This window comes from Nicotiana tabacum, chromosome 10 (assembly GCF_000715075.1).
Source record: "Nicotiana tabacum cultivar K326 chromosome 10, ASM71507v2, whole genome shotgun sequence".
Classification (NCBI taxonomy): domain Eukaryota; kingdom Viridiplantae; phylum Streptophyta; class Magnoliopsida; order Solanales; family Solanaceae; genus Nicotiana; species Nicotiana tabacum.
Genome location: NC_134089.1, coordinates 5,825,906 through 5,842,707, shown reverse-complemented (window position 1 = coordinate 5,842,707; position 16,802 = coordinate 5,825,906).

Sequence of the window (16,802 nt, the reverse complement as noted above, 5' to 3'; positions counted from 1 at the left end):
TATGTGAAGATGAAAAAATGTGAATTTGCTAAACAGGAGATCAAATTTCTTGGGCACTTGGTCAGCAAAAATCAAGTGCGAATGGACCCGAACAAGGTGCAAGTCATTGTGTAGTGGCAAGCACCTAATTGTGTGAACGAATTGAGGTCTTTCCTCAGGTTGGCTAACTATTACAGGAAATTCATTGCGGGTTACTCAAAGAAAGCTGCTCCTTTGACGGATTTGTTGAAGAAGAATGTTAGGTGGGATTGGTCAGAAAAATGCAGTGTTGCATTTGATGTGTTGAAAGAAGCCATTGCCTCAGAACCTATCTTGCGGCTTGCTGATTTTTGAGTTGCCCTTTGAAATTCATACTGATGCATCCGACAAGGCTGTCGGAGGCGTGTTGGTTCAAGAAGGCCATCTTGTGGCCTTTGAAAGTAGAAAGCTGAATGAAGCGGAGCAGAGATATTCGACTCATGAAAAAGAGATGGTTGCTGTTGTTCATTGCTTACAAATCTGGCGTGTTTACTTGCTAGGAACAAAATTTGTCGTGAGAACGGACAATGTGGCTAATACTTTTTTCAAAACACAGAAAAATTTGAGTCCAAAGCAAGCACGTTGGCAGGAATTTCTAGCAGAATATGATTTTGTGTGGGAGCATAAGCCAGGAAAACACAACCAGGTGCGGATGCATTGAGTCGGAAGGAAGTCTTTGCTGCTGTTTATTCCATTACACGACTTGAGTCTGATTTTCTTGATAAGATCAAGTCAGTTGCTGTGAATGATCCATTGTACATAAAACAATGAATCATGTGAAAGAAGGTACTGTGAGGAGGTACTGGATCGAGGACGATCTTCTCCATTTCAAAGGGGGGAGAATTGGTGTACCACTTGGTGATGGACTGCGTCGTGAATTACTGGATGAGACGCATGATAAACTTTGGGCTGGTCATCCAGGCATTAAGAGGATGATGGCGCTGTTGTCGCGATATTATTTCTGACCAAAGATGGAACAAGAAGTAGAAGCTTATGTGAAAAGCTGTCTTATATGTCAACTTGATAAAACCGAACGGAAGAAAGAGGCAGGTTTGTTGCAACCTCTGCCAATTCCTGAAGAAACATGGCAATCTGTTTCAATGGATTTTATCAGTGGATTCCCTAAAGTCAATGGGTTGGCTTCGATTATGGTAGTGGTTGATAGATTCTCCAAATATGCTGTTTTTATTGCTGCTCCAACGGAATGTCCCTCTAAAGTCGCTGCAGAATTATTCTTCAAAAATGTGGTGAAGCATTTCGGGATGCCAGAGGATGTTGTTAGTGATAGGGATGCACGGTTCACAGGCAAATTCTGGACTTACTTGTTCAATTTGCTGGGCACAAACTTGAAGTTTTCAACGGCGAACCATCCCCAAGCTGATGGCCAAACCGAAAGAATTAACCACTTGCTAGAAGAGTACTTGAGGCATTTCGTGACTGCGAGTCAACGAAATTGGACTGATTTGTTAGACTGTGCACAATTCTCTTACAATTTGCATAAGTCTTCGGCTACAGAGAAGAGTCCATTTGAGATCGTTTTGGGAAAGCAGCCAAGGCTGCCAACGAAGATAGTGCAACAGAAGACTGGTGGGAAATGTCCAGCTGCATACCGTTATGGGTTTGATAGGCAGACTATGATGTATGAAGCAGCAGACAGTTTGAAAGTGGCTCAGAAACGCATGAAAAAATATGCTGATCAGAACACGCGTCCATTGGAGTTCAAAGTGGGCGACAAAGTGTTGTTGAAGCTTACTCCTCAAATCTGGAAGAAGATTGATAGCAGGGTAAGGCATAGAGCATTGGTTTCAAGATATGATGGTCCCTTTGAAGTTATTGAAAAGGTGGGTGAAGTTGCTTACCGTTTGAAGCTGCCGGAAAGAATGAAAATACACCCAACTTTCCATGTGAGTTATTTGAGGCCTTATGTGGAAGATCCTGAAGAACCGGATAAGCATAAAATCAAGAAAGCTCCTCCTGAAGTGCGCAATCAGATTGAGGACGAGATTGGAAAGATTCTAGACCACCGGGTACTTGGGATGCACAAAAGAATAGGCAGACAGAATTTTTAATTCAATGGAAAGGCAAGCCCGAGGCTGATGCAACTTGGTAGAAGGGTAATTCATTATGGCAATTCCAAGATCAAATTGAGGACTATCTGAAATCAACCTCGACGACGACGTCGAGTTCAACAAGTGGGGGTGGTTTGTTAGCCCCTAATAATGAGACTTGACGATTGCTGGGCAGAATTCGTGTCAAGGGCTTGTACATTGCCCCTTGACATGGGTTTGTGGGAATGTTGACAAAGCAATGTGCAAAGCTGGGTGTGTGTCTAAGTTGGTGATGGACTTAGACAAGTTAGCTAGGCAAGGCACCTTGAGTGTTGGCAAGACAGCCTTGGTTCGTGGGCATCGGCAAAGGCAACGAAGGCGCATGGCACTTGACAAAGGCATGCATGGATCAGTGGGACGACTAAGTTTGTGGCAAGGCATGGCTATGAACTATGGGCGAGGCATGGTCCAAAATGATGCAAGGCAGAAGTCTAAGTATGGGCAAAAGCTGGAAGACAAGTGTGCAAAGCATGTGACGGAAGAGGTGTGCAAGACATGTGCTTTGAAAGTTAAAGACATGTGCAAAGAACATGTGCAGCTGACTCAAATGCTGAAGACAAGTCCAATTTCGTGGGAAGAGTTTGAATTTGAATTCAAACAGATTGGTTATACTTGTTTGTAGGAATGTCATGTGCATGGCACATTGTTTTAACTGCCCCAACTGCCCCTTTGTAAAACTGCCATTGGCAGGCCCCTTTTTGTATGTGTATTCGTTTTGGGAAGAAGGCAAGTAGCATATTGTGAGCCTTTCCTAACATGAGTCCTTTTTGTATTCTGCGAGAATAATAAAGGTTGGGTGATTTTACCCGTAATACTGTGTGTTGTTAGATTGGCTAAGTCTGAATAATTCTAAGTGTCAGGCTCTGTGTGTGTGCGAAAAAGTAAGGCTGAGTGGCTGTGTGATTAGCTACTGCCGTGCAGTGTCAATAGTGCGAAAAATTGGCCCTGTAACAATACCCATAATACATATTTAGGTATAAGAATATTTATTAACTGCACTAGAAAATGTAATAGGTTAACAATCTAGCTACATCCAGTTAATTACAACATAATACAATAATTACAACAAGAAGCTAGTCCAGCTAGATCTATTTCCTTTCATCGTAGCCATGTCATTGAGAGGGGTGATATATAGTAATGCCTATGAAGATGCAAAATAGAGTAATAACACAAAACACTGTGCTTAACACAAAATTAGGTTATTAATTTCTTCCAGATAGAGGGCTACAAGATTCTGAAGAAGGGGCGGATACACCTAGTCTCAAGCGGTATCAAGTGACACTACTTTGTCGAATTTTTTATTATATATATATATATATATATATATATATATATATATATATATATATATATATATATATATATATATATATATATATATATTGTCACGACCCAGATTTCCCACCATTGGGATCGTGATGGCGCCTAACTCTTAGAATGCCATGTTCATGTGTCAAGATTTATTAAATTCTTATATCCTTTTCGAATTTGAAGTGGTATTTCAACAATCTAAAATTAAATAGAACATATCATTAATTAGATATCATATTGATTTTTATGTTTAGTTGTTAAATTCGTTTAACTTTGAAAGAACACATCGAAGAAAAATTATTATCAGTCTAAAAAGTAACTATCATGTGTTATTAATAAAATTCTCCCATAAAATTATTTTAATAGATCATATGTTTATCAATTTTTTTAATTTTTACTAAACATATATTTACTTATAAAAAATTCAACAAAGTAAGAGTGAAATAATATTCATGTAATAAAAAAAATCGAAAAACCCGACAAAATCGAACCATTCCAAATTCCAAACCTATATTGTAACAACCCGGCCAGTTGTTTTGGGCTCTAATGCGTCGTTCGACTTTGAGGCAATGAGCAGCTTCACTTCAGGTATTATGACTTGTACGCGTGGTCGGACTTGAAATTCAGAGTGGATTTGGAAAGAGAATTCTCATTTCGGAAGCTTTAAGTTAGTTGGAAGAATCTGACTAAAGGTTCATTTTGAGTAAACGACATCGGAATCGGGATTTGAAGGTTTCAACAGGTTCGTATGATTATTTTGGACTTGGGCGTATGTCCAGATCGGGTTTTGGATGGCCCGAGAGCGTTTCAACGCCTATTGTGAAGGTTGGTATTTTGAAGGAATTTCATAAATTTGGGGTTGAAGTGCATTTCAAAGTTATTGATGTCCGTTTGGGATTCCGAGTCTGGGAATAACTCCGTATCGTGATTCTGATGTTGGGAGCGCGTCCAGAAGTGGATTTGGAGGTCCATAGATTATTTTGGGGTCATTTGGAGAAAGTTAGAAATTTGAATGTTTTTGAGAAGTTTGACCGGAAGTGAATTTTTTGATATCGGGGTCGGATTCCGATTCCGGAAGTTGGAGTAGGTCCGTAATGTTGAATGTGACTTGTGTGCAAAATTTGAGGCCAATCGAACGTGATTTAATAGGTTCGACATCGAATGTAGAAGTTTGAAGTTCTAAAGTTCATTATACTTGAATTGAGGTGCGATCAATGCCGGCTCTAGGACCAAGCGACTGAAGCGGGCGCTTTAGGCCTCCCAATCTTTTAGGCCCCTCTAATTATTAAAGGTAGGTCTTTTGTGTATTTAATAATTTAATGAAAAATATAAAATCTAAAGAACTACTATTTGTTATGTAATTGATGATGACTATATATACATTTCTGGTAATGTACATATATAATCCAAATTATTTTTATTCTCTTTTTCATTCTTATAAAAATACCTTATATTTTAGGTTTTCTATTCTTTTTCCTCCTAAGCTATCTATTTTCATAAAAACAAGTGTTGAAGGGCATTGAAATAAATCAAATTGCACAGTTTTATTCATTCTTTCCCGAGTTGTTAGGCATGGCAGGCAAACCAACAATGAAATTTTGTTTTAATATCAAGTTACAACTTCTAGAATCAATTTTATTAGATTGTTCTAACTTGTTATTCTCTCTCTCTTTTTTTTTTTTTTTTTAATTCGAAATTTGTTATTATCTTTTTATATTTTACTTCACAGGTCTATATTGCTTTTACATGATTAATTATAAATATATCAACTAGAAAATATGAATCAGGTAATTACTCAAAATTCATGAAAAAGGAAAAATAATTGAATCTTTAATGCAACCTCATAATGGAGCTCTTGATAAATTTTTAATTGACAATAAAAAAGAAATTACGAAATAATTAGAGTGCTCTTTAGAATATGAACAAGTCACTAAGTTGGTAGCAAGTGCATATAGGAAAGGAAAAAATAAAATATTCTAAAACTATTACAAAATATAAACTTTATATAATGTACGAACTTTTGTAAAATATTAAGGCATCTGATTAAAGTTTGGCTTTAGGCCACCTAGTAACTTTAGCCGCCACTAGGTGTGATTCATGATTTCAACGCTGTTTGATGTGATTTGAGGCCTCGAGCGAGTTCGTATCATATTTTGGGACATATTGGTATAATTGGTTAAGGTCCCGAGGGCCTCGGATGGATTTCGGAAGGTTAACGGAATGGATTTCGGACAAAGGGAGCGGCTGGAACTTCTGTTGCAGAAGCTGTTCGCCAGAAATTTCTGATGTGTGGAGCCGATTTTGGAAGCTTATATCTCGTAATCTATACGGAATTTGAAAATTTTCAAAACATGAAAGTTATAGCCCTTTGATTATAGTTTCTAGAAAGTTAAACTATTCATCATTTGGACATTTTTACAGAAAGTTATGGTCGATTTAATGAAGGTTGTTAAAGCAGTTTTTGGCTCGAACATTTCGAGACAAGTCGTATCTCACATATGCGACTTATGGGACAGAATATATGTCCAGAGTCCGACATTTTTATTCACGGTTTTGGTCGATTTCAGAGGCATTTTTCACGAGTTTGAGTTGGGTGAAGATTGTGTGTGATTCACCACTGACCAACCACTCATTTTTTATCGAGCTTGAGGGTCAGATTTTAACAAATCAGCTGCATCAATGTTAGCTGCAACAGACCTGCCTGGAGATTTGAGAGACTGCTCCTGAGTTTCACGTTGCACACCTGCTCCAATTCCCTCCTCCTTAGAGATCTGCTGCCCAGTTCCCTTAGTGTCTCGACCAACATCTGTAGCTTTGGTAGCCTTAGGTATATATATTAACTGGAGTCATCATACCTATTGCAGCAACCAAATCATGCTGCTCAACATCTTTACGTGCCCTACTTCCCTCACCAACAGTATACCATTATCCATTTGTGTACTTGTGCCCAAAGCTGAGTACATCCTTGCCAACACTGTAGAAGCAGCTTCCCTACGCGACAGAAACCAAAGCAGTAGTAGAAACAGCTCCTACATGTGATGTCTTGATCAAATTTTCAGCGTGTTCATGAGCCCCTTGAGGAGCTTTTAAAACCTGTGTAGCATCTGTAGGATTAATGTGTTCTCCAGCAGTTCGACCACCATCATTCAAAGCCCTCCTCTCATTCAAAAACTGACACAAACCCTTGTATTTCGCACCAGTAATTTGTTCTTGACGTTGAATTTGGTTGCAGAGCGAGGTAAGTCTCTTTTCTGACCTTGTAAGAGGGAATTAACCCTATAGGTGAACTAAATTAATATATGCTTCTATTGTGGGGGCTACGTACGCACGAGGTGACGAGAGTCCGTACGTAGCTACTAGCTATGCCTATATCCGGGTAGTTTTAGGTTTACACCATGCCTTGTTGATAATGTTATTTGACTTATGTTTATTATTTGTGTTGAGAAGAAGCGAGATTGAGTTTACTTATTAATTGCCTTGAAAAGAGTAGGAATGGAGGAATTTGAGATTTTTAAAGCTTTCATTTGAATTTCGAATTTTTTTTGAAAAAGAATTGAGAAATATTATAATAACTTGAGAAAATCTATGTTCAATCGCATCGTAACTCGGGTAAATTTTCACTACTTTCATGGGAGCGGGTTGTTCGCCTCGGCAGATTTAATAGATGCATCTATGGTTCGCGTCGTTCGACCCTTGGCAGTGAACAATTTACATTTATATGTTGGATCGGGCCGTACGGCCTCAACATGAATTGTACATGATTGAATTGATTGCTTTGAAATTTATAATAAATGATATTGCCTCAATGACCCGAGATAAATTGTTAAATGATGAGAAATAAAGTTGGAGATTTCTTAATTAAAAAAAAGAATTGCTTACTACTTCATAATATTAAGCTTACAACTGTCCTATAATCCATGTTTAAATTATATTATTGGCATTTTATTTATAGCTCATAGTAAGTGTCGAAGTCGACCCCTCGTCACTACTTCTTCGAGGTTAGACTGGATACTTACTGGGTACGTGTTGTTTACGTACTCATACTACACTTGCTGCACATTTTATTGTGCAGACACATATATATATTTAATGGCCTTGTGGGCGCACGACGTGGTTATTACGTGGACTTATGTGAGCTGTATTCCATAGTACGATCCGTAGCCAGCAGAGTCTCTTTCAGAGTATTTATATTTTCTTTCCTGTCCAAATTTGTATTCCGGACAGATGCTGTATCTTATTTTATTTCCTAGTTGATGCTCATGCACTTGTGACACCGAGTTCTGAGGTGATTATGGGTTATTCAGTATTGAAATTTGTAAAAAACGTTATTATTTACTTTGTAATTTTCGTCTTCTACTATTTAATTGAAGGAAAATTATGATTTCAAAAATATTAAAATGAGAACCAAATTAATTATTTATTGTTGGCTTGCTTGACAGCGGTATCCGGCGCCATCACGACCTTTTAATGAATTTTGGGTCGTGACATATATAGTTGGTTTGGTTTGATTTTAATAAAAATCGAACTAATCCGGTCCATATACACCCTTAATTACACTTGTCAATAAGAGGAAAGAAAGAACTTCATTTCCTCTTAATAATATCATTCTCTTAATATTATAAGTTTTAAATAATTACTTTGCTCTTCCAATATTACTTTTATTGTATAACATATTATTAGCATGGGACTCTAATTAACTGAGTTTGATTGTTTGCTTAGCCATGTCTAATTTTCTCTCATGAAGAGATGGATTTTTCTATATAATTAACCAGTTGAGGTTTGACTCTATATATATATATATATATATATATATATATATATATATATATATATATATATATATATTAAGAAATAAATGAAATATTAACAAGAAATAGATGAAATAACTACCATAATTGTTACGGATATAACAAGAAATATTAAGGGCTCTTAAAATAATCTTTCAAACGATAAAAATAAATAAAAATCATCAATTTGGTATGAAAGGCCGACATTGAGCACCTCCAGATGAAGACTATGGATTGAATGCGACAATGTGTGATAAATATGAATATATACCCATTATATTCCTAAAATTCAATAATTTTCTAATAAAAGAGAGATAGAAGTGATATTTGAAAAAAGTTCCCGCTAAATTGAGTGTCTTAGATTACAATCCACGCAACAAATTAATAAAAGTTGATTACAAAAGATCTAATTAAGTCAAATTAAAGGCAAGAGATTGGCTATTAATTAATAAGTAGTTATAATATTTGCCATTTATTTTGCTATAAAAACCCATATCCTAGAACACTCTTCTTCGTACAAATTATTGAATGTTTTACTTCGTAGAGAGGATGAGAAGTGTTATTCCATATATGAGATACGTTATTAACATGATATCATATCTTATTATTTCCATGCTTAAATACCGTAGTTTTTTTTTCTTCTCCTTAATCTTGATTTCTTGACTTAGATCTGAGTAATTAATTATATGAAATCTTTATTTTCCAGACATCAAGCTATGTCAAAGGAGGAGGAAGTTAATAACGATGACAATTTTGGGATTCATCTAAATTGAATCAAAGAGTCACCAAGTTTCTCGTGATTACATAATTCACGTAGGATTAAATTTGAGGCAAAACAATTAATCTTAAGGCTTGTAATTCCCTCATATTCAATCCTAAGTGGATTTCTGTGATAAATAACTTGGTGACTTATTAATTCAATTTAGATTTTGAAAGAAGCACCTTGATCTATTATTGAATCAATGAGTCACCAAGTTTTTCATGATAACGGAAATCCACTTATGGGTGAATTTGAGGTAAAACAATTAATCTTAAGGCTTGTTAATTCCCTCATATTCAATCCGAAGCGGATTTCCGTAATTAATAACTGGATGCCTTATTAATTCAATTTTGATTTTGGAAGAAGCGTGCTGATCTATGATTGATAAAATTCTATGAGCAACATCTGCTGTGTTAACATTCCTCTCAATGACTTGACTGTAATAATAGTGTAGGGAAAATAGATCTAGCTCGATTACTTTTTTGCCCTTTGTTTTTACGTTGTTGTTAACCTATTGTAGAAAACCTTGTCATAGGGCAGCTCATTTTGTCAAAGACTATGTTTTTATGTCAAATCTCATTTTTATGTTAAATCTCAATCTCTCTCTCTATATATTTGTGTGGTTACTATCAGTCAATTGGGGTCCCTTTTTATACGTTAGACGAGATTGTCAGTGACGTACGGAAAAAGTAATGCCAAAAGAAATTAAGAGAACATAAAAAAGAATAAGAATAAAAGAAAGTTTGATTGCATTAATAAAAATGGTTGCAGAAAGACAATATATGAGCTAATTAAAGGAAACGGGTCTTTAAATGAAGCTTCCCTCATTTGTCCTTCTCGAAGATATATCTGTACTTGTTTATAATATTTCATCAATTACTTTAAATTTGAAGGCATACAAAGGAAAAACGGACTTCAATATAGTTCTTGATTTTAGTTAGTTTTGGTTCTTATCAGCTTCTGCTGATCCTAACTTATTTGGGCCTGAGGGTTAATTATATTCTTGTGTTGGTGGTTCTGCATAGCTTTATGATGTACGAATAGACCCCCGGCATCCTTCCCTCCAAAAACTTCCCACCTTGCTCTTGGGGAGACTCGAACTCACAACCTCTTGGTTGGAAGTGGGGGTTGCTTACCATCAGAGCAACCCCTCTTGTCATTGATTCAGTTGTTGCTGCTAATAATTTATCTTTTTTGATTTTCCATCTGGGGTCTCGTATTCATATTGAGATCCGATTAAATTTGGATTTATGCTGAAAAGTTCTACATTGAGGGTAAAGAGCTCCCTAACGAAGAAGATTCCACATTCAAACACCATCTTAGTAGTTTTTCTATTTTCTTCTTTTACTTATTTGGTTGAGAAAGGCTCGGGGGAAGGAAATGGTCCGATGAGAATTGAAGCTTGGAACGTTGAAGATATAATTAAATAAATTTTATGTTCTCTCTAATAATTTTAAATTTTAGATATAATAGAAACAAAATTCAAAATACTATCCAAAGAAGGAAAAGGTAATTCTAAAATCATTGCCTAAGAATTTCCATCTACTTGGCCGATGCAAAGAAAAAAAAACACCTGGCATGTGCAGGAAAAGTTAAACATGCGTATTTAATACGTGTTCTCTATATAATTAAAGTCGAATGTTGTTATTTAGGGTGAACAAATTGTGTCTAGCATTACACACACACGCCCCCCTTTAACATACCCGTGAAAGCTACGCGCCTCCCTCATGGGACCACATGTCGGTGGTGAACTAGCGTGTCTGGACCACCATTCTGACCCCCTCTTGGGATGACTTACGATGATGAAGTATCGCTACAACACCTAGCTAATAATCCACCAAAGCAGCAACAAAATACTCCGACTACTGTAGCTCCTATCGCCATTGATGCTTAATGACAAGAGCTAGCAATTCCAACCAAGTCCTCAGGAAACAACCTCAGCCACTAATAAAACTAAGTTGAGGTCTGAAAACAAAAATCATAGTTCCAACAACACCAGCATTCCACTCCCCATTGAAGATTTCGTCGAACTTTGATAAACCAAGTCGACCCATAGGAACTTCAATTACTGAGCATCAAACACAGATTATCCAAAATGCAATTGTACCTCCTGCCGGTCTAATCAATTCAGTCTACAATCAAAAATAAGATACAACAATCCCTTCATCATCAACTGGTAAGACCCTTGTAATTTCCAAGCCGTCCTTTTTGGCTATTGTACAAACTAGTTTGCCTAACCATTAAGAATGCTCCACCAGTGGAAATTAAGCATGGTACACACTTAGGCAAACCTGCTATATTCTTCAGTGCACAAGACTATTTCGTCAGTCTTGCTCAAGACTGTAAACTAACTATCATTGGGAAATTTCTTAAAACAAAGCCTACTATGGAGGAAATCAGAAAGATCTTTGTCAATCAGTTCCACCTAAAAGCTCCAGTCAAAATTGCATATTTTGATCACAAGTATGTATATCTTAACTTTCCAAACGAGGTGGATTACAATCACATTGCTCCAAAACCGTCATACAATATGGTGACTGCCCAATGAAGATCCTGAAATGGACCCTGGACTTCAAACCTGAAGTTGAGACACCAGTTGTTCTTGTCTGGATTCTAATTCATCAGTTGCGATGACACCTGTTTAGGTGGGATATTATTTCTAGAATGGTGGAAGCTGTGGGCATTGTCATTGCTTCTGATCAAGCCACCTATTCTAAATCTAGAGGTAATGTAGCAAAAGTCAAGGTGGAGATCAATCTTCTAAAACCTAAGATGGATCAACTATAGCTAGACTTCTCGAGATTAGATGGCACTACTGATGATAAGCGGTTGGACATTGAATATGAAGGGGCACCAACTTATTGTTCTTACTGTCAACTACAAGGTCATATTGAGAGCCAATATAGAACCAAAGTAAGAAATTAAAGGATGGGGATTCAAAAAGAGGGAGCTCAGAAGGAAATAATCCTTAAGACAAAGGAGGTGATATATGATGATGGTTTTCTGGAAGATACAAGAAAGAAGAGCAGAAAATTGAACAAGAAGAAGACAACTATGGTAACTAAAGAACCTGTACCTTTACAGAATAATAAATCCACTTACCATGTTAATACAAAAAATCAAGAAACATTCAAATGAGACACATATCAATCCATAGCTCCAAAGACAGAGATACAGGAAACCAACAAAGAAGTTTAGTAGCTAAGGGTGCACAGCCAACAAGCAAAGGAAGTCAAGGAAAGAATAGAGGAAACTAGGGCATCTACAGGACCATAAAAGGAGAAGAGGATAGTCACTGAGATTGAAAATATCCAGGTGGATCTATCCAGATATGATATGTAGAAGGTGAAGCCAAAACTAAAGACAAAGAAAAGCAAACAGAAAGGAAATAGTGATGACAATATAATAGATGGTAAACAAAGTAGCAAAGTGACACCAATCTAAAAAGACAGGATACACGTCCAACAACATGCCCCTAATGCTACAATCCACAATGTAAGCCACAAATATTAACACTAGTCATTGAGCGCCAAGATCCAACACTGTCACCAGCCTCAAACCAGAATCCACCTTCAACAGTCCCTGAATCACCACAGAACAATGATGGAGTTGATAAACCTGTCATAAAGAAGTCTAGAAACCAAATTCCTCATGAAGAGTATCATGATCCAATGGGTCTGCATACTGAGAGTGACGAAGAATCAATAGAGGAAGATGAAGAAGAGAATGAGAGTATAGAAGATGATTCTTCTAATGAAGAAGAGGAGGAAGATAGTGAAGAAGAGACTGCTAATCTGCTTCTATAAACTTTCACCTCACAACAGTATGACCAACCGAAAATACCAGACAATGTAGATCAAGCTTTTGGTGACATCACATATCAACATAATCTCTCCCCTAGATGTTTATATACTGGAAGGGGAAGATGGGGTGGAAGAATTATAGGTAGAGGTGGAGTTAGAGTAGGACTTAATCCACCAAAGGCCGTGTCAAACATCCCTCCATCCTAATTGTTTTCCATGATTAAGTCACTCATTTGGAATATTAGGGGTGTGAATATCCTTGGTGCTTTTGAGAGATTACAATCCTTAAATAGAAAAGAGAATTTTTTATTCATTGCTTTGCTTGAACCCTTTACAAACCAAAAGAAAATTAAAAAAATTATGAGAAGAATGGGGGTATCACTTTTGTTTTGCTAGCAGCAATAACAAGATTTGGATATTCTGCGAGGAAATCTTAAACTGTGAGATTGTTTTTGAGGAGGAACATGTAGTTACCTGCTAGCTTGATCTTGATGGGAATACTAAATGTTTGGTATATGTGGTCTATGCTAAATCAAAACATGCTCAAAATTTTAAATTTTAGGACTTCCTGAGAGCATTAGCAGATGTTTATTCAATACCTTCGATTGTGGTTGGGGATTTTAATGTGGTTACTGAGGCTTCAGAAAAAAAAAGGGTAGGCTACCTCATAAAGCCCACAAAGTGTCTCCTTTGTGAATTGTATGATAGATTGCTACCTAGTTGACATTGGATACACTGGATCAACCTACACATGGTGTAATGGTAGGGCTCCTAGATACAGGATTTGGAAAAGATTAGATAGAGTCTTGATTAACCATGAATGACTTGATCTATTCCCTCGGACTCATGTCCAATATCTGAGTAGAAATGGATCTGATCATGCCCCCATGCTCATGTCTACTGAAGGTTCCCAACGAAGTTCACAAAAATACTTTAGGTTATTGAACTTTTGGACTGATATACTGGCTTCTAGAAAGTGGTCAAGCGGGTATGAAAAAAAGGTGAATGGAAATTTCATTTGAAGTTGAAAAATACAGTTGTTTCACTATCTGAATAGTCCAGAACTAACATATGAAATATATATTTGTAACTACCAAAAGACTAGAGAAGGAGGTGATAAAATGTAAAGAGGAATGCCTGCAGGTCAATTCTGAAAGAAGTAGAGAGCTACTGAACAAGAAGAATGCTAAAATGATTAAATATTTGAAGCTTGAGGAATCATTCTGGAAGCAAAAAGTCAGCCTGAAATGGGATATTGAAGGGGACTTTAATACTAAGTTCTTCCATCTATCTATAAATAGAAGGAGGAAACTGACTGTGTTAAAGATTAAAAAACAGATGGAACATGGGCTACAAGTGAGGAACAGATCGTCGCCGAAGCCACTGAATTCTACCAACAGTTGTTTTCTCACCGTGATTAAAGGATTAACTTCAATGCATTATCTTGTCTTCTAAAACTAGTCTCTACTAAGGAGAATAACAGGCTAATATGAGAACACTCTGACAAGGAATTAAGAGAGGTGGTCTTTTCGTTGTATACAGATTCATGTCCTGGTCCTGATAGCTTTAATGCTAAATTCTATCAGTGTTGCTGGGATATCATTAAAGGGGATCTTCTTAGGATGGTTAGAGTTTTTTTTCTAGGGATTCTATTACTTACTCACACTTATATGATTATGCTCTCTAAAATTGACAATCCAGTTACCATGTCTGACCTTAGGCCTATCAGTCTTGGTAATGTTTCTTGTCAAATTATTTCTAGACTTTTGAATAGCAGACTTGGTCCTCTGCTACCTAACCTTATCTCACCCAATCAATCTGGTTTTATTAAGGGTAGGTCTATAAGTGAGAATATTATGTTAGTCCAGGAATTGGTGCATAACATTCCTAGGTCTAATAAGGATGGTAATGTAGTTTTTAAGATAGACATGTCTAAAGCTTATGATTGAGTCTCTTGGCCTTTTCTTTGTCAGATTCTTAGAGCTTTATGATTTGATTAACTTTGGATTGATATGGTTTGGAGGATGATATCCAACATCTGGTACTCTATCAATATCAATGGAGTTAGGAAGGGGTTTTTCCATTCCTTCAGGGGACTTAGGCATGGGGATGCCCTATCCTCCTCATTGTTTGTTCTATGTACATAATTACTTTCAAGGATGCTGAACCAACTTCCTGAATAAGCTGAATTGTTCCATATTCAATGGACAAATCAGGATCTGTGATTACACATTTGGCTTATGCTGGTGACACTATACTCTTCACATCAGGAGATATGAAGTCCATCAGACTTATGATGCAATGCTTACACACATATGAGGAGATCTCTGAACAACTGGTGAACAAAGAAAAATCATCTTTCTTGGTGGCTCCTAATACAAGTAAGAATAGTATTGAGGACATCAAACTCTTTATTAGGTTTAAACATAAGCTGTTCTATCACGACCCGGATTTTCCACCGATGGGATCGTGATGGCGCCTACTCTTAAAAGCTAGGCAAGCAACACATATATTTCTAACACATTAATTATTAACCCAAACAGTAATAGATAACAACTAAAGCTAAGCAGATATAAAGTGCGAAAGTTTCATAACAACTCAAAGTTCTAAAACAAGACTACCCCAATGATCCGGTGTCACAATTTCACGAATATCTAAGGATTTTTGCAAACATTGGTTCAAAAGAAATACAACTGTTCTCGAAATGAAAAGAGACAGAAAATCTAAAACATAAGGAAGGGGACTCTAGGGTCTGCGAACGCTGACCGATCTACCTCGGGTCTCCTGTGGACTGAAGGCAGCCACTCAAACTCTACTCACGAGGTCCGTCACCAAAATCTACACAGAAAGTGCAGAGTGCAGTATTTGTACAACTGACCCCATGTACTGGTAAGTGCCGAACCTAACCTCAGCGAAGTAGTGACGAGGCTGGGACACGACAAACAACATAAACCTATGCAGTTAAACAATATACTAATAGAATAACAATAATAGAAGCTAAAAAAAATTAATGGGAAGGGGCAACATGCTATGGTGGTACCAGATTAAGGAATCACAGTAGTAACAAAAATTGAACAATTAGTACACTTGAACCGATAACAGCAAATAATCACAGCAAACAGAAAATGCACGGCATCACCCTTCGTGCTTTTTCTCTCAATCCTCACCATGCAATCAATAATAGAAATGTGCACGGCATCACCCTTCGTGCTTTATCACTCTTCCTCACCATATGAATAATAGAAATAATAACAACCCGACAAGGGCATCTCAATCAAGTAACTTCCTTTCATCATTTCACTTAACAACAGAAATCTCAACTTGGGCCAATACCCAGCCAACATCCAAAACCAGGAAAAATATAGTAAGACCTGCTTAACATGAGTAATAACTAGTTTCAACAGGAACAATACGTATAAAGGAACACAACGGTCATAAGTATAGAACTCACTTGCATGTTATGACCCGACAACAACGTATAGATTCTCGTCACCATACCTATACGTTGTACTAAACAACTAACAAGTAGAAAATAAGGCAACAACACCTAATTCCTCAAGCTAAGGTTAGCCATAACACTTACCTCGATTCCATGACCACAAAAACCTCAATTACTACTTTACCTCTCGATTCCACCTCAAATTTGCTTATATCTAATCATAATTAACTTAATAACATCAATAAATGCTAAAGAACTCAATTCCAATTCTTAATTATAGTTTTCCCAACATTTTCCCCAAAAATTCAAAATCCAACCCTAGGACCGCTTGGTCAAAACTCGAAGTTCGGACCAAAACCCGATTACCCATTCACCCCCGAGCATATACAAGTGAAAATTAAGCATGGTACACACTTAGGCAAACCTACTATATTATTCAGCGCACAAGACTATTTCGTCAGTCTTGCTCAAGACTGTAAACTAACTATCATTGGGAAATTTCTTAAAACAAAGCCTGCTATGGAGGAAATCAGAAAGATCTTTGTCAGTCAGTTCCACCTAAAAGCTCCAGTCAAA